Source organism: Ambystoma mexicanum, chromosome 1q, assembly GCF_040938575.1.
Source record: "Ambystoma mexicanum isolate Mex_15411 chromosome 1q, UKY_AmexF1_1, whole genome shotgun sequence".
NCBI lineage: Eukaryota > Metazoa > Chordata > Amphibia > Caudata > Ambystomatidae > Ambystoma > Ambystoma mexicanum.
The window spans coordinates 226506858-226528712 of NC_090922.1; the positions used below are offsets into that span (position 1 = coordinate 226506858).

The following is a 21855-nucleotide window of genomic DNA, read 5'->3' on the forward strand; positions in this document are numbered from 1 at the left end:
GGAAGGTGGGAGTGATATTCTGTTTGTGCTATTCCTGAATACCTGCTCACTCCTCACATCTATTGATTTCCTATTGTGGGGTTGAGGGGTGTTGCAGGGGGAATCCTTAACCATAGTGCCATCTATACCCAACCAACACAAAAGTATTATTATCTGTGCATTTGTTTTATGCTCATTCCTTGATTCCTAGTGTATTAAAGATACTATTCAGTGTTCTGTCACCACATTGGTGATTGTGGTTATCCATTAAAATATATTGTGATTTGAATTCTAAATACATACATAAATATTTACCTTTTCAAACTAGCCTGATTCCTGGTTCAGTGTGACCTGGGGGAGGAGGGTTGGGGGGATTCCAGGAGAAGGGTGTGATATGAGTGGTCTATCGTTCAGAATGTTGAACCTATAGATAAAAATAAATAAGGGTTTCAATTGCGCACTACACACTGGGTGTGACCTGGGTGTGTGCCGGATTGAAATCACTTACAACATGCATTTAGAAAACTCAGCCAGTGGGCACTGCGCATTGCTCACACTCAGAACACTTTATTAGTCCAGGAGAGATGGAGCATGCATGACATGCGCCTGTTACTGGATCCTTTTTAAGCACTTTTGGAATTGAAGGAAACACAGCTTTTGCTGGGTCCTCTTTAAACATGTTGACCATGCAGGATCCCAACTTTTTACTGTTCCCATTTTTATTATTTGCCACTTGCAGGATCACTATATTAAACAGTACAGTCAGTGGGCTGAACACAGATGGACGATAGCACTTTTAATTCAAAGCCGGAGAAAGTTTCATGCACTGATGGGCAACCGGGATAGCCCCACCCAGGACCACTGGGCGCCATATCGGCTGCAGTTGTCAATTCATAGGAGATGATATCGGCAAATGGCAGGTTATGGTCACGGCCTACCACTTTACACTCCCCAGTGGGGAGCAGTCTTTGCCCTGTGCCGCAGCAGAAGCCTTACTGTTTCCTTCTCTCCCCCAGACAGGTGTAGGGGGCCCAAGAGGCCAGACCTGCGGCAGCCTGGCCAGCTAATAAAGGCAGAGGCCACTTCTTCATTGTGGCAGGAAGGTTGAGCCTCTGCATTGTGGAGGCAGCAACGGGCTGCTTCTTCATTGTGGCAGGGTTGCTGAGTCTCAGCCTTACGGCAACGACAGTTCTGTCATTACTGCTGCAGCATGGACCTTCCCCTCCATGGCCCACGGCTGAGGTGGTGGAAGCTGCTCTTCACTCCCCCAGGCACGAGTTTGTACCATGTCCTGTGGCAGTGCACTTCGCTCAACAGTGCGGCAGTGGCAGAGGCCACACTGCTCCTTTTCTCCTCTGGGTGGAAGTCATTTATTTAATTCAGCAGCCCACTGCTCTTAATAACGCAGCGGCTGTCCTCAATGCACCATTAACTCTCCTCCAGCAGGAGACTCGTTGGGGAGGTGATCACATTGCTCTGGCGGCCCGGAGTCTGCACTGACTTGCCCCCCCAAACCCTCAGGCGGGAGACTTTATTAATTTCTGTGCTGCATTACACTGCCTTCCTCCGCACAGCCGCATCAGCTGAATTTCCACCCCCTGTGCAGGAGTCTCTTCATTGCCGCGGCCACGGCTCGGCACCTCTCCCTCCAAGCAGGAGTCTTCCCCCTTCATTCCGGCAGTGGATGCCGCTCTGCATCTTCTGTCCTGGCCACACACCTGCCCTGGGTACTCTGGCGGTGTGCGGGCTCCTCGCCGGTGGACCAGCGGTCAACAGGATTGCCCCTGCCATTGCTTGGATGGTGCCTTAAAGCCTGCACTGGGGACTCCAGTGAAAGAAATCCCCATGCACCATGGGACCTCGTCAGACAACATCCGACGTGGAAGGTGAAAGCTCTGCATGGCGGACACTCCCCCAGTCTGTTATAGCATGGCCAAGCTTCTGCGAGTTGCCATAGCCCTGATTGACAGATGTTATGGGTGCCAGCATGGCCGGACCCCCTCCTGCATACCTACCCTACATGGACACAGGAGACAGTGAGTTTTGTGGGGAACTGGCGCACGGGAAGCTGTGTGGCCCTTTTATTAGAGGCATCACATGGTGTGTGCACAACCTCAGAAGGGGCTTAAATTGCTCCACCTAGGATCCGATGGGGTAAAGTTCAGAATATCGCTAAAAAACAAACTTTCCAGTCAACTGAAAGAAATGTGTCATTACTGACTCTCACCACCTTCTTGATCTCTGACCAGAAATTCTCCTTTTCTCTCAAGACCTTTTAGGCGCTCTGATGCAGGCAAGATGTGGCAGACAGCATGCTGCAAAAAACTGTCAATGGAATACATGGGGTAAAACTGTGCAGCACACAGTGCAAGTAGCCATAATCTGTGGAGGAGTGCCAATGGTATGAGCAGGGGTCAAGTCCTGAAAAAGAAAGTGGGGGGACTCATTAGCATACCAATTGAATGTGGCATCACCAGAAATTCGCATAAAAAGGTGCTCTCAGAAAAAGATTGGAGAACTCCTAAAAAAGTGGGGGTACTCCGTCCACCCGCGTGTACCCCTGTTTTGAGCCCTGGGTATGAGTTTAGTTCTTAAAGAAAGAGAAGTAGGGAGATGGGTAGTATTAAAGGGAGAAAAGGCAGTTCACGTTTTAAGAGTCAAAGGCAGTTAGTATTTGACCAAATTGAGAAAAATGTTTTCCAAATGGTGTTATTTGTGCACTGTGTCTACAGTAGCAGCCATTAGTATAAGGCTTGTTGAAATAGCTCAGTTTTATTTTTGCTTTTTTTCCAGGTTTCCTTACAGGATTTTAATACTGTGTAAAGTCACTCATGCATAACAATGACATGTTTTTTTCCAAGACAATTCGCAACCCTTTGGTTCTCCGATGACTTGTATTGGACCGCTGGCATTTGCAAGCAGTTTTATCCTCGGGCCACTTGCTCAGATGCTAATAGCCGTATAGCCCTTCAGAGCGGATTATATCAGCTATTAGAACCCTGGAAGGGGGTGATTGCCAATCAGGAAGCTTGGCAGTTGTGTTGTATTCTCTGGTACAAGCCTGCGTTCTGAGCAGCCTGGGTGCTGCTAGCCAATGTCCCAACCATTCCCTGTTCCTCCTTCCCTTTCCCGCCCCCTCACTTCTTAGCACCCGTGTAGTTTTCTGCACAGGCGGTAAGAGAGTGTAATAAAACATTTTTTTAACACAGACCTTGCTCCGTGGCTGGCACCGCATGCGCCAACGTTTCCTAATTCTGTTTAATTGTCGATGATGGCATGGTCATCAACATTGTTTGTTTATTAGTTTGTTTGTTTATTAAATTTCTAATGCGCACCAGACCCAGAGGTAAAAGGGCGCAGCAATAAGAAGGTGAAAGGCTTCCAAAGTTACCTAATGAATAGCAATATGACATAATACGTGTAAAATACAAGACAAGGGCCCTCATTACGACCCTGGCGGATTTCGCGGTGCTAAATGCACCGCGAAGCACGGCGGAAAGCCGTCGATAGCGCCATGGGGGTTGGCGGATTTACCACCCCATGCCGACCTTGGCGGAGCGGTAAATCCCCAATCCCCATTTTACCCTTCCCCATTCCCATTCTTGCCCCATAGGGTATAATGGGAGTGGGGAAGGAGTTAATTACGCCGCCGTGAAGTACGGCGGCGTAATTAACAACGAGGTCCCTTAGCGCCATGGTTTTCTCCGCCCGGTAAAACCAGGCGGAGAAAACCTCCATGGCGCTAAGGGAACTCGTAGTACGGCGGACGGGTCCGCCGTGATTAGCGCTGGCGGAAACCCACTCCGCCAGGGTCCTAATGAGGGCCAAGGTGTAGATATGAACATTCAGATAAAATAAAATGTCAATACAGTTAGTTCCAGCATAATAATTTACTATAATTTACAGTGATGGGCCGCGATATGTACAGTTGTGCAAATGTCTCAATTTACACTTTCTAAAGTGTAGATAAGGTTGGTCAGCTCTCAGCTCGTGGGGCAAGGAGTTCCAGAGTTTGGCAGCCTTCACAGGGGAAACTGTTGCCGCCAATCTTGGTGGATTTGAATCTCGGTACCACAAGACAGTTTGTATTGATAACTCTGGTAGGCCTGTTGGATGTTCTTCTCATCAATTTGTCAGTTAAGTAACTAGGGGCAGCATTGTGTAATGCTGTAATGCTTTGTGTCAAGGAGGCGATTTTTAGCTGTATCTTGTTGTGGGTGGACAGCCATTTATATTGGCGTCTGGTGGAGATCATGTGCACTCTTTTGTTGATGCCTAGTGCGGCCCTAAGAGCGTCGTTTTGTACTATTTGTAATTTTTGGATGCTAGCTTTATTGGTGCCACTGCCACTGTAGAGAGCATTTCAGTAATCTAATCTGGACAGAATTAATGCTCTGGCCAAGATAATGCAACTGTCATTTGAGAGGAAAGGCTTGCCACCTCTGATAAGCTTGCACGTGTAGGCTGTGGTAGAGGCCAGGGATTTTACTTGTTTATTGAAGGACATGGTTGCGTCCAGAAAGAAACCCAAGGTTTTTACCTCCTTGGAGGCTATGGTGTTACCATCAATGATGAATGATGCGTATTCATGACCTAGTTTAGTGATGTTAGAGGGGGTGCCTAAAATGATCAACTCTGTCTTGTCATCATTCAGGCAGGGTCTGTGGGTGTCCATCCATGCCTGAATGATGAGATAGATCCTATTCACCAGCGCCAGGTCCTTGCCATGATCCCCAGAAAGCAGGAGGAGAATCTGTGTATCATCTGCATGGTTAGTGTAGGTGATACCCAGAAGGTCCAGATCATCGAACAAAGGTTTGGTGAATATGTTGGATAGAGTTGGAGACATGCATGAACCCTGAGGCACCACGCACATGATTGGGGTGGGGTCAGCTGCTGCTGATGGGGAGAACACTCTCATAGTTCTGTCACTCAGGAATGATTCTATCCATTTGACAGCCTCTGTAGAGAAGTGGGCTGCTGCGTCAAGGTGCCTGCAGAGGACCTTGTGATCCACCAAGTTGAATGCATCTGCGAGATCAAGTAATAGAAGTAATGCTGTCTTCCCTTTATCTCTCAGCTCACCATTTTGGGTTTTCAGATCTATCAATGCAGTTTCCGTCCCGTGTAACGGTCGGAAGCAAGATTGTCTAACCCTTAGGAGCTTGTGAAGCTCAAGGTATTTTTGAATCTGCATATAAGCAGCTTTGTCCAAAATTTTAAGTAGAAATTGTACCGTCGTGATTGGGCGGTAGTTTGTGGCGATGAGTGGATCTAAAGCTTGCTTCTTTAGAAGTGGGAGAACCTTAGATTGTTTAAGGATGGCTGGGACAGTGCCAGTGGAGGATGAAGCGTTGATCAGTTTAGAGATAAATGGGGAAAGGGATCTGGCCGCATCTTTTATAATGTGTGGTGGGCAGACATCTCCTTTACAGTTCGATGGTTTGAGTGATAAAATAATTTGTTCTACCTCTAGAACAGAAGTTTTGGTGAAACGGAATCTATTGTTCTGATCAGTAGTCACGTCACTAGGTGGGAGAGAATTGGCCGGGTGTGGTAAGTTCAGAGCGTCTTTCTTTGTTTTTATTTTATTTTGTTAGTTAGAGCTTGTTGAATCTCTGAGCACCAGATCTTATTTTTGTTGCATATGTCTGGTGTCCGGATCGGGGACTCCAATTCTTTTAGTATGGTAAATAATTCTTTCATACTTGAGTTGGATTTGGCAATGCGTTCATTTTAAGACTTGGGAAACCACAGCGCGCAATGGGCCGCACAGCAAGGTATGTTTCTTTTTTAAAAACAATAAACTAAACATCATTAGCACCCATATAGGGTGCTAATGGCAATATACACCTAAGCTTTAAGCCGACCCAATCGGTAAAGGCACTGCTGCCCACGTTGAGGGACACTCGCAACCTCACTGTATATCGACTCATTAGTGGTGCCAGAGATAGGCTTTGTTCTGACCTTCAACTTAGTCTCCATGCCTTGAAAGGCCTAGATAGTATAAATTATCTATATCTCGGAATCATGATAAGATGCAGCATCCTGGTACCACAGGAAGGTAACTGTGTGACTTGATTAATAAAACAATAGTTAATATGCTGTCACTTGAAATATTTTCTAGCAAGTTTAACCTTCTTATTTCGGCAATGAATCCTCAATTCTTGGACACCATAGAATATAAATTGAATACCTACTTGCGGAAGCCGCTGGAGACCCAGGAGTCGGCCCATGGCAATGGACACCTTGGATTTGTCATCCCCGATGATGGCTGCCAGCGGTGGTTGCGGCTGACACTGGAAATTGGGAATGGCCTTCTCTTGCGTGGTGAGAAGTCGTAACGTGCTTGCCAGGGCTTTCACCGCTGTGTCACAGGAATCGTAGATAGCAAATCCAAGCTTGATGTTCGGAAGTAACGTTGCATTCTCATTTATTTCATTAATGGTGAAAATCATACTCTGTACCATGCGATAAAACAAGATGTAAAACCTGGAGGCAGAAGATGGCACAGAAGCATTAGTTGTCTCTGGCTGTAGGTCACAGCACTGACTATCTTTATAACATAGAAACATCATTTCACTGAACAATTCCTTTATTGTGATTGTAAATGTTAAATGAGAGGCGACTATTGAAAAGGCTGTCCTGTGGTTCCAATGGCATGCCTACAGGGATGTGTACAGGACTTTCTGCAAGAGGCATCAGAGATTCCTTGGTATAGCTATTTTACTAGCAAAGCTTCAAGTGGCGATTAATTGGCGGTCCTTAATCTCTCCCCGCTACAAATGTTAGCTAAAGGGACGTTAAATGGTGGAATGTATAGGAGGACACATACAGAGAATACGCCGTGGCTACTGCGCGACCTAACGGTTATTGGCCTGCATTTAAGGCCTAACTTTGCAAGAAAGTGGCTGGGTAGTCAATGATAGGGGTAACCATCATTCGACACGAGATAGATGTCCTATCTTACATTGACAGCGTTATTATATCTAAAAAATTGTAACATGCTTGTTTTGATCTGCAGTTTGGAAATTGTTGGGTACCATGAACTGCATTATGTGGCTGGTAGCACTGTTTCTGTTTTTATAAAAGTTTGACACTTGATCATTTGTGCTGTAAGTTTGTATGAGTTATAATGACGAATCATGTTAAAAATTTCACAAATAAAATATTAATATAAAAAAACATTTTAGAGAGACAACAATATTTCAGCTGCAATGACTACATCATTACATGAGTGTGAGGATTTACTTGTAATATAGGAATCTAAAAGTTGTCATTTCCAATTTAGAATTTGTATATTTAATTTATTTTCCTGTCATTTATTTCAGCATGAGTGCCAACCATTCCAGTTTATGCATAAATTAACTAACAAAAAACACTTTTCTCTCCAGAAGATAGTCCAAATATAGTGGATTAACATGCATCAACACTAATTTAAAGCATTTCCTCGGACTTACTGCCCCTTCCTCGCTTTTATCCCTCCACCCCCTCTTCAGACTTGCTCCTGCTCAACTTCACAGCAGACTAAGGTCTGGGTCCTCTAGGCAGGGACACAATGCGCCATGGACAACGATCAGCGATATGAAACTAGAAACAACGGCGGTGATCCAGCACAGTACAAAAGGCCAAGTAACATAACATCACATTACACGGCATGACATATCTTACCTCATAACAACCTAAAAGAAATGCTGAGGCAAGAAACATGTGTCGGATATCATGTTAAAGCATATGACTAGCCATGAGTTAAAAAACAAGCTAAAGAGCATGAATAGTCCTCAGTAAAAGAATGAGGCCTCAATTAAAAATACTTGGTGGAAGCAGCGCCATGGACCTTGATCACTAAACCAGGAGGCTGACTCAGTGCTTGATTAGGTGACTAGCAACGGTTGCCTGGTGGCGGATGATGTGCTGCTGATTACAAGCATCATCAAGGTTTGAAGCTCGCAGGGACAGCTACCCCTTTGTCCCTCTCGCTGCACTCATAGATTCCAAAGAGATGTGCAGCTATTTGGGGGATTCGTCTAGGTTCTTGAGATTGGGGAAATGGATAGGGGTGGGAATACAGCCAGTTTCAAGTTGGTAGGGGTGTTAGCTATGCTACCCTCTCCCGCTACCTCCTTATGCCAAATACTGAATCAGGTTTAGTGAAGCTGATGTGAAGTGAGACAGTGGCCCTCATTAGGACCCTGGCATTAAGGGTTTAACGGCGCCGTAAAAGGTGTCGGCGCTGTTAAACCCTTAACGCCTTACTACGAGGGCCCTTTGCGGGACCCGACCTTAACGGCTGGTCTAGACCAGCCGTTAAAGTAGGGGCCAGCAAAGGGATTCTCGAGGTAAGTACGGTACCGCAATTTGCGGTACCGTACTTACCGCCTTGCCCATTCCCATTATGCCCTATGGGGTAAAAATGGGAATGGGGAAGGGCCATGGTGGCATGGGGAATTACCACCCCGCCAACCTTGGAATGGGGTGGTAATTCCCCATTCCGCCATGGCGGACTCCGGCATCGCCCATGGTGCTAATAACACCATGGTTTTCCGCCGGAGTCCTAATGAGGGCCAGTATCTGGGAGGGATAAAGGTGGCCATAGGTCGGTGTGTAAATTAGGCTGAGACTAAAGAATTAGCAAAAGGCAGTGAAAACCAACATCTAAATGGTTTTCTGAGTTACAGAATATGGGCCTCATTAGGACCCAGGCGGATTTCGCGGTGCTAAATGCACCGCGAAGCACGGCGGAAAGCCGTCGATAGCGCCATGGGGGTTGGCGGATTTACCGCCCCATTCCGACCTCGGCGGAGCGGTAAATCCCCAATCCCCATTCTGCCCTTCCCCATTCCCATTCTTGCCCCATAGGGTATAATGGGAGTGGGGAAGGAGTTAATTACGCCACCGTAAAATACGGTGGCGTAATTAACAACGAGGTCCCGTAGCGCCATGGTTTTCTCCGCCTGGTAAAACCAGGCGGAGAAAACCTCCATGGCGCTAAGGGAACTCGTAGTACGGCGGACGGGTCCGCCGCGATTAGCGCTGGCGGAAACCCACTCCGCCTGGGTCCTAATGAGGCCCTATGTGTGCTTCTCTTTTCTGGTGTTCTTACTGTGGGTCACTGCTGCGTTTATTAACTGGGGTGGATCTGTGTTCTTAAGCTTTGCATGTTTTGTTATGTTTTATGAAGACTGGTTGGTTGTTCAACAGCCTAAATGCTCCAGGGCCAACAGTAGGTGCTTGATAATTAGAAATAACTAAAAACAAATAAATCATATCACTATCTTATTGTGTTACATTTTAGATTTCACCTGCAATCGAACATTGTGATACTACTTTTGTACCACTGCACTGATAAATGTTTGCCTCCAGTACTGTGCATGTTCGATTGTGTAGCTTAACCGTCTCATTTCTTTGTTACAGGTTACGGACCGTAGCTGTGATTATCATTAGTATATATAATCTTTCTGACTCGAGTCTCTACTTCTGTTTTCATGACAGCCATAAAATTGTTGTTATGGGAGCGTGGCCGGCAACGATCCAAGATAGCCGTGTGACAGATCGGCTCTGGTGATGCTCGCCCTTATCCGATGCTCAGAGATGAATGATGCCCCTTTCCAGAATGACCCAGAAGGGGATTGAGCTGTGATGGCTGGGGGACACCTGTGGAGCTGGGCCTGAGACAATGGTGGAGCTAATTTCGCTCCCTCGATTGCGTTGCTCACATGTCTGTGGTTTGGGTGTATTTGGTGGAAAGAATTGAACTTTTCCGATTTGACCGAATTTCTTTTGTTTGTTTTTTTGTACGAAAATGCGGCAGAGACCCCCACATCCCACGTCCCCTCACCATAACCTATTCCCTTACCCCACCCCACCCCACATTTATATTTAATACAACTTGACAGAAAATCCTTAAGATAAGAAAAAAAAATGTGGTCAATTCGTAAAAGGCCAATTGGGCCACGATCAACTAAGCTAATACCGTACTGAGAACTGCCAGTTCACGCGGCTTCGAGCCATCAGACGACAGTGGAGGCCTGCTGGAATTGAGCCCACACTGATGGTGTCCCCCTGGGAGGGGAACTAAAGGAGACCGCTTCTCAAAAGTGATCATTACAGGGACGCTCCCGGCAGAGGCGTGGCCTTCACAGCTTTTGCTCAGCAGCTGGACAGTCCAGTGAGGGGAAGTGAAAACATTTCCCCCATCTGACAATATTCTGAGATAAACATCATTGCCTCCTTGCCTACAGAACAGGGGTGACAGAGTTGCCAAGCTCTGACTCAGGGAACTAGCTAAACTTGATTCAGCCCCCAGTCCTACTAATTTCAGATCAGCAAATGCCAAAGGGTAAATCCAAGGGAGTGGAAACTCCCTCTTAGGCTGGTATCTCACCTCCAACAGGGTCCCTAAAGTGCTGCTGGGGATCCCCAGATGGTCAACAGCTGAGAGGCGCAATGGTGACAAAGGAAGGAATTGAAACACAGCCCATAAGGTGGCAACATATCCAAAGCAGACCCTCAGAAATCTTTCCAAGATACCTTCAAGGCTTCATTCCAGGACCAGGTCCTCTCCCTCAAGTCGCACTCGAAAAGGTCAATAGCTGAAATCAAGGCAGAGGTAACACAACTGGGTGAACAAATAGATACCAATGAGAAAGCCGTACAGGATTTCACAGGGGAGGTCCACAGCAATGAACTTCTGGAGCACCTGAAATTCAGGCTGAAGAGCGAGAAAATCACTGACAAAATAAAAAAAATCAAAGATCTTTTGGAAGGTACGAACGACAACATTGGTTGTTTTAACAAATCATCTGCTTCAATGGGTTGATGGTCTCTGTCACTTCTCTTTGACCCCTCTCTTCGATTCTTGAACTGTTGAGACATGAAATAAACCCTTGCAGTCATTGCTCTTAGGTAATCATGCACCTTGTCATCTAATGTCTTTGCTACACTGTGGGCATCAGTTTTTAACCTAGTTGGAGGAGCAAAGGGGGTTCTTATGTGGCATTCTGTTACCAACTCATAAGGAGTTAGATGGTGATTTGAGCCAGGCAGGTTCTGTAAAGCATCTAAGACAAGGGTTTAGGCAATGTAGCCATCCCTTCTTCAAAGTTATCTTTATCTTCGCCTGTGGGTGATAAGCAGAAGAAAATGAATGCTTAATGCCTAATAGAAGAACTATTTGCTCAAACAACTCATTTACAAAATGCGGTCCATTGTCAGACCGCAAAACCTCACACACACCCCATCCTGGGAGCACTTCATGTACAAGGGTGTATGCATGGACCTGACTCGATCCATCTAGAAAAAGGACATACGATGACCAGCATATATCAGTAACGATTTCATTTCTGCAGCATATCTACATAATTTGCATGTAGGAGCTGAAATGGGCCATTGAGTCTAGGAATTGCTCATCTCACTGTTCACAAAGTGTGCCGTCCTATTACATTTCTGGCACACGATGCAATTTATAATAAACTGTGCCACATGCTCTGACAGGTTTGGTGAAAACCACTCTTCTGCTATTGTGGCAGCTAGACTCTCTCAAGTTGTTTGCGCATAGTAGTGGAGCTGCTCCTGCTCTACGATCAATAATGCTAGAGGCATAACTGACTTTCCAGTACTATCCTGTCTCCAAATTGGCTCAGTGGGGGATAAAGAATACCTCAGCTTCTTCCATAATTCCTTCTCTTCTTGTAGTGTTCACTCTTGTATCTCAATGAACTGGCCAATAGATAGCATGTTAAAGCCCTCCTTTACCAACATGCATCATCCTGTCATTTGTTTAACACTTTCTATTTCAAAGTTCGAAATGGTTGGCAAATAGGCTGCCTTTCCGACTTCTAAATCCGCGGCTTTGTTTCTGCGAGAAATTAAATCTGTCCTTTTAGAATGCGTTGTGCATTTTATGACTACTAGAGTCAATGGGAGTGCTAGTACTTCACAATTGTATCCAATAGGGCCGCATGTTGCACTGGTATGCCGTCCGCGCAGAGGGAGTCCCTCCTTTTCCAGTGTGACAGACCTGCTTGTATGGTTGACGTCACATAGGCACAGTCAGTGTACACCGTCACCTCCTCATCGTCGAATCTCTGAAGCACTGCGATAAGCACCACTAATTCTGCAGCCTGTGCTGAGTAATGTGAAGACAATCTTGCTCTTGTCACTACTTCAAATTTACCCTCTCGGTTCAGCTTAATTACTGCTATCAAGTATGCCTTTCGCCAGTCATTTGGTCAATTTTTGAAGAACCATCAATAAAAACAACGTCGCCCCTGCGAAGGGCATTTTCTCTAGCTTGGGGAATTTCATTATGGATCTCAGTATACGTTGTGCAATCATGTACATAATCATCCTCTCCTACTGGTGCAGCTATGAATGTTGCTGGGTTCGCTGTATCACATCTGACAATATTATTCAATATTATTACCTTATATCCGGATGGTCTCTGGGTGGTCAATGTACTTTTGGGTTTCTCTAAAATCCCAAATAATGCAAGCTCAACAAATAAGGTTATTGAATACCCCATCGATCTCCCTCAACCTACCAGTTGGCCTTCCATCCACCGGACAGGAATTTCATCAAAGGGGGGCCTAACGAACGTATCTTTTTTTGACGTGGTTTGTTGCATGCTGTTCTCCACTGGAAGCTCGGTGGTCTTCTGGTTAATGGCGGGAGCAGTCAATAGTCTGAGGCTCTGTATCTGGGCCTAGGTCAATTAGACCTGAACCATCCGCACCGCTATCAACATGTGCTCTAGCACCTTGAAGTGTCTCTTGTGCTAAATGGAATTACCAATTAAGATATAAGACCAAATAACCAGACAGACGTAAAGAATATGGCAAAGTACTACTTTATCTCAATTTAATAAAGCAGAGTCAACTGGCAAAAATCAGACCAAAGCTTGCACGCTTACACACAAACTTGATTACACCGGGATTTTATACACCAACATGTGCAAACCATAAAACCTATTAGCAGGAGGGATTGGTTAGGGGAACATATCTACTTATAGAAGGTATACGGGTTAGTACTTCATTGGCTGTCTCCTATCTGCAAGATAAGCCTCACACTACTTCTAAAACACATATAATACTGATTAAAGCGAACAAAGTGGCAACAGATTGGTCTATGCAACATTATATATCAGGTTGCCCCATAGACCCAGTAATTGGTTGGCATTCTCACCCAACCTTGGAATTTTGACTCGGCTAGCAGCACATAAGGAAACTGAAACCCGGGGTGCTTGGATCATGTCAGATTACTCCCTATAATCTCTCATCAGACCGCCCATGAGCCAATGTGTCCGATCTGTAGTTGGCTTTGTAGCTTGTTCTCTGTTCTAGGACATTAATGGGAGGGAAAGCACATCACTGGGCCTCATTACACGGATGGCGGTGAACCATGGCGCTATTAGCGCCATGGTTCATGCCGGTAAAATACCGGCACCGCCTTGGCGGAAAGGGGAATTACCGCCCCATTCCAAGGTTGGCGGGGGGGGTAATTCCCCCTTCCACCATTGCCCTTCCCCATTCCCATTTTTGGCCCATAGGGCTCAATGGGAATGGGGAAGGTGCTAATTACGTTACCGCAAATTGCGGTACCGTAATTAGCTCCCTGGGTCCCTTTGCGGGTTGGTTTTTAACGCCTGCAAAAAGCAGGTGTTAAATCCCCCAACCCGCAAAGAGACCTTGTAGTAAGGCGGTAAGGATTTACCGGTACCGGTATTTTACCGGTACCGGTAAATCCTTACCGCCATCCGTGTAATGAGGCCCACTGTCTTCATTCGAGGCTTAATATGTAGCCCTTGTTTTTTTACTTCTGAGCCACATGTGAAGAGACCACGAAAATGTCAATTTCAGTCTCCTATTTACTGCTATTTGATTTAATTATACTGGGTGTTATTGTTCCTCTTGGCCTCTAGAGACTTGCTCGACTACCTTGTATGGACGTGATACATTTTTAATTGTCCAATACTTGGCTCTTGCAAATTTTTTCTTCTCTTTAAATCTTAGAGAAATATGTCTTAAGTCCATGACTCATCTGTCTGCCTCCCTTTGTGCTTTGCAGCTATTCTTGAAAAATAGCATCCTTGATCCCAAGCCAACATAGACTCCTCTTTGTAATGCACATGAAGCTGTTCTTTCAGCGTCTCCTGACTCTACAATCCTGATCGTCTTTTGAGGTAGTTAAATTGAACATTTACACGAGCCAGCGTCCAGTTTCCAATTATGGCCGTCCTTGCCACATCATATATTCCTCTAAAGCAAGCTTCTATGAATCTTTTGTACCTTGTGTTACTGCGTGTTTACAGTTATTTGTCCTCAAGTTACTTTGTCTTCTTTTGCATTCATGATTACTTTATCGTTATGTACATGTTTCTCTTATTGCTCCAGTCACATCGTCAAAAGCATTTTCATATCGTTTTAGCATGGCTATGTATATCTTTTCCATGACATCACTCTGCTTTCATCAGATTTCACTCAGCGCTCCATGATGTCCAATGGTGCGTGCTGACATCCTTCCATACGGCATCCTTCCACACTTTCAGTGCAAGAGTACATTCAGTACGGTTGTCTGAGTGCATAACGTCTCTCATACATTCGATGAGGGATAGGCATAACACAAGGAGTCTCACTCAGGGCCCTTTTCCCCCTGTTCCAGTATGGCAGCGGTGAGGGGGCGGGAGTTAGGGAAAATGCATCCACCTGCTCCTCTAAATACCTGTGGAGGGTAAGCTCCTGAGGTACACTTATAGGCACTGAACCTACTTGATATGATTGGGCATATCGCCACAAGCCATGGGCAATCTAGCAGTCGCACTTTCCACGCGAGCAGGGCTATCAGGAACTGAAGGGTTACCAATATGGCTATCACAGGGGGCACAAACCGATGAATCATAGACACTAGGGTGGAGAGCTGGATCATTCAGGTGGGGCCAGGGTCATTGGACACAGTCAGGGTCTAACCGCAATGGTATTAGAGTGCCCTACAGGTTTCTTCTTTTGTGGTTGAGATGGTTAAAATCTGAGGTTTAGCATGCTTAGAAGCCTATTTGGGATGTTGACCATGACCCAGAAGTTGTATTTTGTAAAGCATAGTTATTGTTATTTTAAAGTTTGGGTTGGGGAAAGGGCAGAGAGGATACAGTGGTGGGATGGGGAACGGAGACCAATAGAGTGTTCAAAACTATTATCAAGCTGGAGGACCAACCCTCAGGCGGGGGGCACATTAGAGCATTCAGAAAAGAGGGAACCTGCAAGGGAATAATCACCAAAACCATTTGCAATTCTTGGTAGTAACACATAACATAAGGGGACTAAACTACCCAGTGAACCTCCTCAGAGAATGTGCTCCAGACATCATAGCCCTGGAGGAAACACGCCTGCTTAAACAAGACAGGAATAAAGTAAGATTTAGACATTGTTGCCAAATTCATCACACTTCTCTGCCTACTAAAACCTGTGGCGTATTTCTGGAGGTCAGGGATGGGGTAGATTTTGTGATTGAGGTGGTGAGCATGGACAAAGAAGGCAGATTCTTGGCTATCAGAGGGACCCAACAGGGTCTGCACCTTACGGTGGCCACTATCTACGCTCGTAATGCAGGTCCAGAAAGTTATATTAGGAATGTCATTGCCCAAATGGAAAGGTTCGCCACTGAGGTAATCATTTTGATGGAAGATTTCAACTTGGCTTTGTCCTCGAAGTGCGACAGAATCCAGGGCAGGAAACAGGGGAGTTGAGCAGCATCCAAAGACCTTAAAAAGGCAATGGAAAGTATTTAGCTGAGGGACGTTTGGCGGGAGCTAAAGGGTCAGGAACGGGACTCTACGTTTTCTCCAGTGTCCATAGGTCACACTTAAGAATTGATTACATATTGGTGTCAACCCTGTTTTTGGGTAAAGTAGAGGAAGTATCAATAGAAACAATGACCATCTCGGACCATGCCCCAGTCATGGCTACATTGATCATGCCACCAAGCTGTCTAAAGCTTTGGAAATTGACCTTGCTTAGGGACCCAGTTCTGTCTGCTCAGATAGGGGTTAAGATCAGCAGATATTTTGAAGAAAATCCAATGACAAATATGTGAAAGAGTGTGACTTGGGACGTGGGGGGGGTACTTATCTCTCTAAAAGCACAGAGAAAAAATCAGTTAAGATCATTAAAGCAAAATCTGGAGAAGGAGCTATGGGATCGATAAAATATCCCAAGGCTACACCCATCCAAAACTAATCTTAGGAAATTCAGGGGAATTGCATGACTATTAGAAATGGTCTGAACAAGAAGAGCTGAAAAACATTCTTCATTTACACCAGACAGCAATATTATATAAAAGCAAACCAAGCAGACTATATGCTTTGTGGGCAAAAGGATGTTAGAACGATTAAGAAACTGGTAGATGAGAGGGTGAACACCTATACGAGATCAGAGGACATGGTGAGCATTTTCGCCAGGTTCTGTTAGACATTGTATACATCGGAATCTCCCCCGGAGCAACCACAGAGGGATTACTTAGAAACATTACCTATCCAAAAGATCAGCTTAGAGGACAGGCAAATGTTGGAAGCTGTAATAATCAAGGAAGAGGTCAGGGCAGTTATTAAACACATATCCACCAATAAATCGCTGGGGCTGGATGATTTACCAGCCCTTTTCTATGCGAAATTCAGCAACATATTACTCCCTCTGCTGACCAATTTATTAAATTCCCTCAGAAATACAAGGCAGATCACACCATCAACGGAGGGGGCCAAAGTGGTTCTTATCCAGAAGCCAAATAAAGACCCAACTAAACATGCTTTATACCACAAAAGCACTAATTAACATTGATGCTAAAAGTTACACGAACATTCCACCCAACAGATTGGATCTGCTTCTTCCAGCACCTATTCAACAGGATTTATACTGGGTCGACAATCATTTGACAATGTGAGACGAGTGGCCCAAATGACGTAAAAAGTTGAGAAGACAAATACCCATTCTATTCTTCTCTTTGGAAGAGGAAAAAAGCATTTGATTGGGTGAAATGGTCCTACCTTTTCACCACCCTTCAACACATCCGCTTCAGTGATCATTTTCTATAAATAGTACAAGTTAACTAAGTTACTCTGTCAATATGGCTGCAGATCAATAATGTTCTTTCAAGCAAATTGAAACTAAGGAGAGACACCAAACAGGGCTCCCCCCGCGCCCCGTTTGCAGTATAGCTGGAACCCTTTCTGCCTATATTAAAACAAACTTATGAAATTAGCGTGATCCCCTTTTGGAGGGGGCGGGGGGAACCAAAAGGTAGCAGCATTTGCAGACATATGCTATTCACTTTGACAAATCCAGTGGCTTCACTGACAGCGATCCAGAGAAAATTAGAGATTTTCCATGGGGTGGTGGAATTGAAAGTTCATCTAGACAAATCAGGGATCCCAAATGCAACCCTACACAGTGAGGAGGAACAGACAACTAAAAACAACTCCAATTTTAACTGGGCAAAAAGCAGGCATCAAATACCTGGGAGAAACTCTCATGAATAGGATCAATAAATTATATGCAGCACATTTCCCAATCACACTAAGCTAAATACAGAAGGATCTTCTCTGCTGGAATCTGCTTTCAGTGTCATGTCTGGGAAGGATCACCTCTATTAAGATGGTAAGTTTTCAAAGGGTCTTTACTTATTTCAAGCTTTATTGGTTAAAGTTCGTAGACAGTTATTTTAAGATCTAAACCATATGACCCTCACATACATATGGAGGTGTAAGAATCCGCAAGTATCCTGGAAATTATTAACTGCCTGAAGACATAAATGAGTTCTTGCCTTCCCAGACGTTTTGACATACTACGAAGTGGCCCAGATAAGCATCATTAAGGAGTGTTTCAGCAAAGATACACTGAATAGATGTACTAAAATGGACAGGGCAATTACTGGTAAGCCTCTTGAGGAGGTCCTATGGAACCGGAACTTCGGACAGACCGGGCAACAAGTACGCAAGCTGGTGGGTGACATAATGGATCCGAACGTGGCTGGTGGAAGACACATGGAACATACTATGCCAGAAATATAGAATCACAACATTCCTATCCCCATTTACCCCTTTATTTAGAAACCTGCTTTTCTTCCTGGGAATGGAGAGGGACACATTTCTTAAATGGGAGGAAGCAGGATGCCTTAAACTGAGGGACCTTTTTCTACACTCAGAGATACGATACTTTGTCGTATGTAAAACCTTTTAACTTTACCGAGGTAGAATGGCATGGATATTTCCAACTGAAACACTGGGCCTTGAACGAATAAAATAAGGAAGCTGCCCTTAGATCTCTTATCTCTTTTGAAAACATTTTCGTGACCAAATGAGGCTTGACAGGAATGATTTCGCACGAAATAAGTTACCGCAAGATGGTGAGATGGGGCAGACTGGCCTAGTATGCATAAATGGAATAAGGACCTCAACTTAGATGTTGGCAGGGAACAATGGGAGGGTCTTTGGGGGAGCATTCCCAGGCTGGAAAGAGCCATTCAAATTAGGGAAATGTGGAACAAAATGATGATGCAATTGGCAGGGAACAATGGGAGGGTCTTTGGGGGAGCATTCCCAAGCTGGAAAGAGCCATTCAAATTAGGGAAATGTGGAACAAAATGATGATGCAATTGCACTATACTCCAGCAAATGTATGTGCAATAAATCCACGAACATCTGACACGTGTTGGAGGGGATGTGGTGAAAAAGGAACATGGGCACACATATGGTGGGTTTGCCCAGAAATACAAGCCTATTGGGGAAGGACAAAAGAAGCACTATATGAAATATTTAAAATCTCAACATACATGTAGACTGAGGCTTGTCTTTTAGGGTTGTGGGATCTAGAAGATAGACCAACTGATAGAGTCATCAGGAAGGCTCTTATAATGATGCAAATAGCAGATTTACTACTCACTGCTCACTGTTGGTAGGGCCTCGAGATACCCACACTCCATGACTGGATACAGAAATTATGGGAGCTGGTCCCATAGGAGTGGTCTACCTACACATTACAACAGGATCAGGCAGGTTTTTGGATGGACTGGGGAAGGGTCTGGACCTTCCTGAAAGATGATTACCAACTAGTCCAATGCCCACAAGGATTGTGGCTACTGCATTTTGAAGACAAACCATTTAGTAAAGGTCTACCTTTTCCCTATTAGAAGCAGTACAAGGGGTGGGAGCAGGGGAGGACATAGTGGGGGAGGGGAATTATGTTCTTGCATTACATTTTATTTTATTGGAAAATAAATAAAAAAGATAAATAAAACAAATAGTTTTTATGGCCCTTTGGTGAGGACAAGCCCGACGAGCGTTGTGGCCATTTTGTCATTTTTATTATGACCAGCCAAGTTAACTGGACCGGTGAACTGGGCCTTGAAAAGACCTCTCTCTGTCTCCCCCCTCACTCTCTCTGCAGTCTAATGTTCTCTCTCTGTCCCTCTTTCTCTCTGACTTGCTCTATGACAGCCTATCTGTCAGTCTATCTATGGGTGAAGGTTGAGCTTGTTAGAGCCACTTCAGCTGTTGCTGACTGCAGCCCAACTAGAAGAAACAAACAGTTATCTTGAAGGAGGGAGGTGATGCTGTTGGTTTTTATGGCTAAAAGTAGAATAAGAGCAACAGTGATAGAGGAACCTTCCAAGTTGGGGACAGTGCATGTTATTTGGAGGCATACATTGCCATTGCACGTGTCCTGCAGAAATACCACATCACGTTGAGCATCAACTACCATCCTTATAATGTCCATAAAGTAGTATTAACCGTGCAGGTATGAGGGCAGCCCCAGGAGCATTGTTGTGAGTTTGTCTTTTATATTAGTACCTGCTTAGTTAACTGGGCAGGACCTTCAAAAGAAATAGCCAAACAGCAGACATGTGGGAAATGTCCCTTTGCAGGCTGTCGTTTGAAAAGTATTGGTACACACTTGCTTGACCCAGGGTCTTCCAAGTTGATCTAAAGTGCTCTCTCTGCAATCTCTTTCTCTTGCACTCTCTCTCTGCCTCTCTCAGTCTATCTATTTGTCTTTCTATTGTTGTTGGGGGTTCCCATTGGCTAGAGCCACTCGAGCCATTGCTGCAGCCAGCTCAACCAAAGTAAAGAACAATTTGAAGAAAGGAGCAGGATCAGCCGATTTTCTATGATTAGAAGTCAAATCAGAGCAACAGTGACAGAGGTATCCTACAACGGGCAGGAGCCTTTGTCTGTACAGTGGGTGGGGGGAGGATGGGAATGATACGGATAGGCTCTGTGGAGGTGCTTGGGTTTTGCCAGACCTTGTAAGAGGCCATAGCACCAGGCTGCAGGGTCGAGAACTGTGTTTGTCATTTTCTACTAATCTTAATCATTATTGTGCATACATACTGTAACAAATGTGTATGTTCAGCAGCACTACCTATCAATTAGTGGCCAGCATGTAAACTTAAACATTGCTTTGAAAATCACAGAAGAAACAGGTTATTGGTTTTTAATTTGAGTGTGACCCTTCACAAGAAGATCTTATCTAAAGAAGCAGTTATAAAAAGGAAATTATTTAAGAGTACGAACAACGAAATTGGATATTTTTATTTAATGAATGTTCATTTATTATGATTGCTTCTAGTATGTAACACTGGTGTACTCGGGCCCCTCACAGCCCTGTGCTGTGGGCACCCCACCACCCCATTTCCAAAGGGGGCCTTCAAACTTCAAAAGAAAATAATTTCTTTTTGAAGTCACTCTGACTTCAGACATACATTTTTCAATTACGTTTTTCCATAACAGAAATAATTTCTCTTTGAAGTCGGTGGGCTTCAATACGAGTATGGAGGTAGCCATGCCTCTAAAAGCGGCATGGCTACACCCATACAGGGTACCGGGTCTGGGTCCGAGTTCCTGGAATGGGGAATTACCGGACCATTCCGACCTCGGAGGGCCCAGTAATTCCCTTTCCCAGGACCCAGTACATTCCCATTCCCATATGAGCCCCCATAGGGCTCAATGGGAATGGGGAGGATGCTAACAACGGGCCCGTTAACGACAGGCCCATTGTTAGCATCCTGGTCTGCTAGCGGGTTCCGCTAAGGATGCCTGGTTTTACCAGACGTCCTTAGCAAGACCCACAAACAGACCTTGTAATGAGGTGGTAGCTCTACTGGTGCTGTTAACCCTCTACCCTCTGGGTTGTAATGAGGCCCAGTGACATCAGAACAAAAATATTTCTTTCAAAGTCTGAGGGGTCCCCCTCCCGCAGGACATGGATGGAGGCCTACGGCTTCCCTGTGCGTTACAGGAATCATGTTCCTGCAGCGTGCAGTATGGAGCCAGAAGCCTGCCATGCCATCTGCCTGCAGAGAGTCCCTCATAGAGACGGATTTACTGGAAAAGGTATAAATGTATGTGTGTGCGTGCATGCAAGGGTGTGTGTCTATGTATATTATGTAATGTGTTTGAATGAGTGAGTAAATGATGTATGAGTAGCTAGGAGTGCTTATGTGTGAGCGCATGGTGAATGGGAGGCTCGGTGTGCATGTCTGTGAATGTTTGGTGAATGGGTGTACCTGTAAATGAGTGAGTGAATGGGTTATTAATGTGTGTATGCTTGGGTATAATGCTAGGCTAAAGAGTTGAATTTGGTGGTTGGGCTGGGTGGTCATAGGCAGAGGAGACATGCAGGGGAATATGTATATTATGTAATGTGTCTGAATGAGTGACTGTATGATGTATGGGTGGCTGGGTGTGCTTATGTGTGAGTGTATAGTGAGTGAGGGCTGTGTGTGCGCGAGTCTGTGAGTGCATGGTGAATGAGTCTACCTGTAAATAAGTGAATGAATGGGTCAGGAATGTGTGTGTGTTTGTGCTTAATGCTAGGCTAAGGAGTTGATTTT

General features: G+C 45.0%; 1 pseudogene; it reads right to left on the bottom strand.

Annotated features, from left to right (window-relative positions):
• The window catches only part of LOC138554554 (extracellular calcium-sensing receptor-like), a 142798-nt pseudogene that overhangs the window by 106786 nt on the left and 14157 nt on the right, over positions 1-21855 (bottom strand).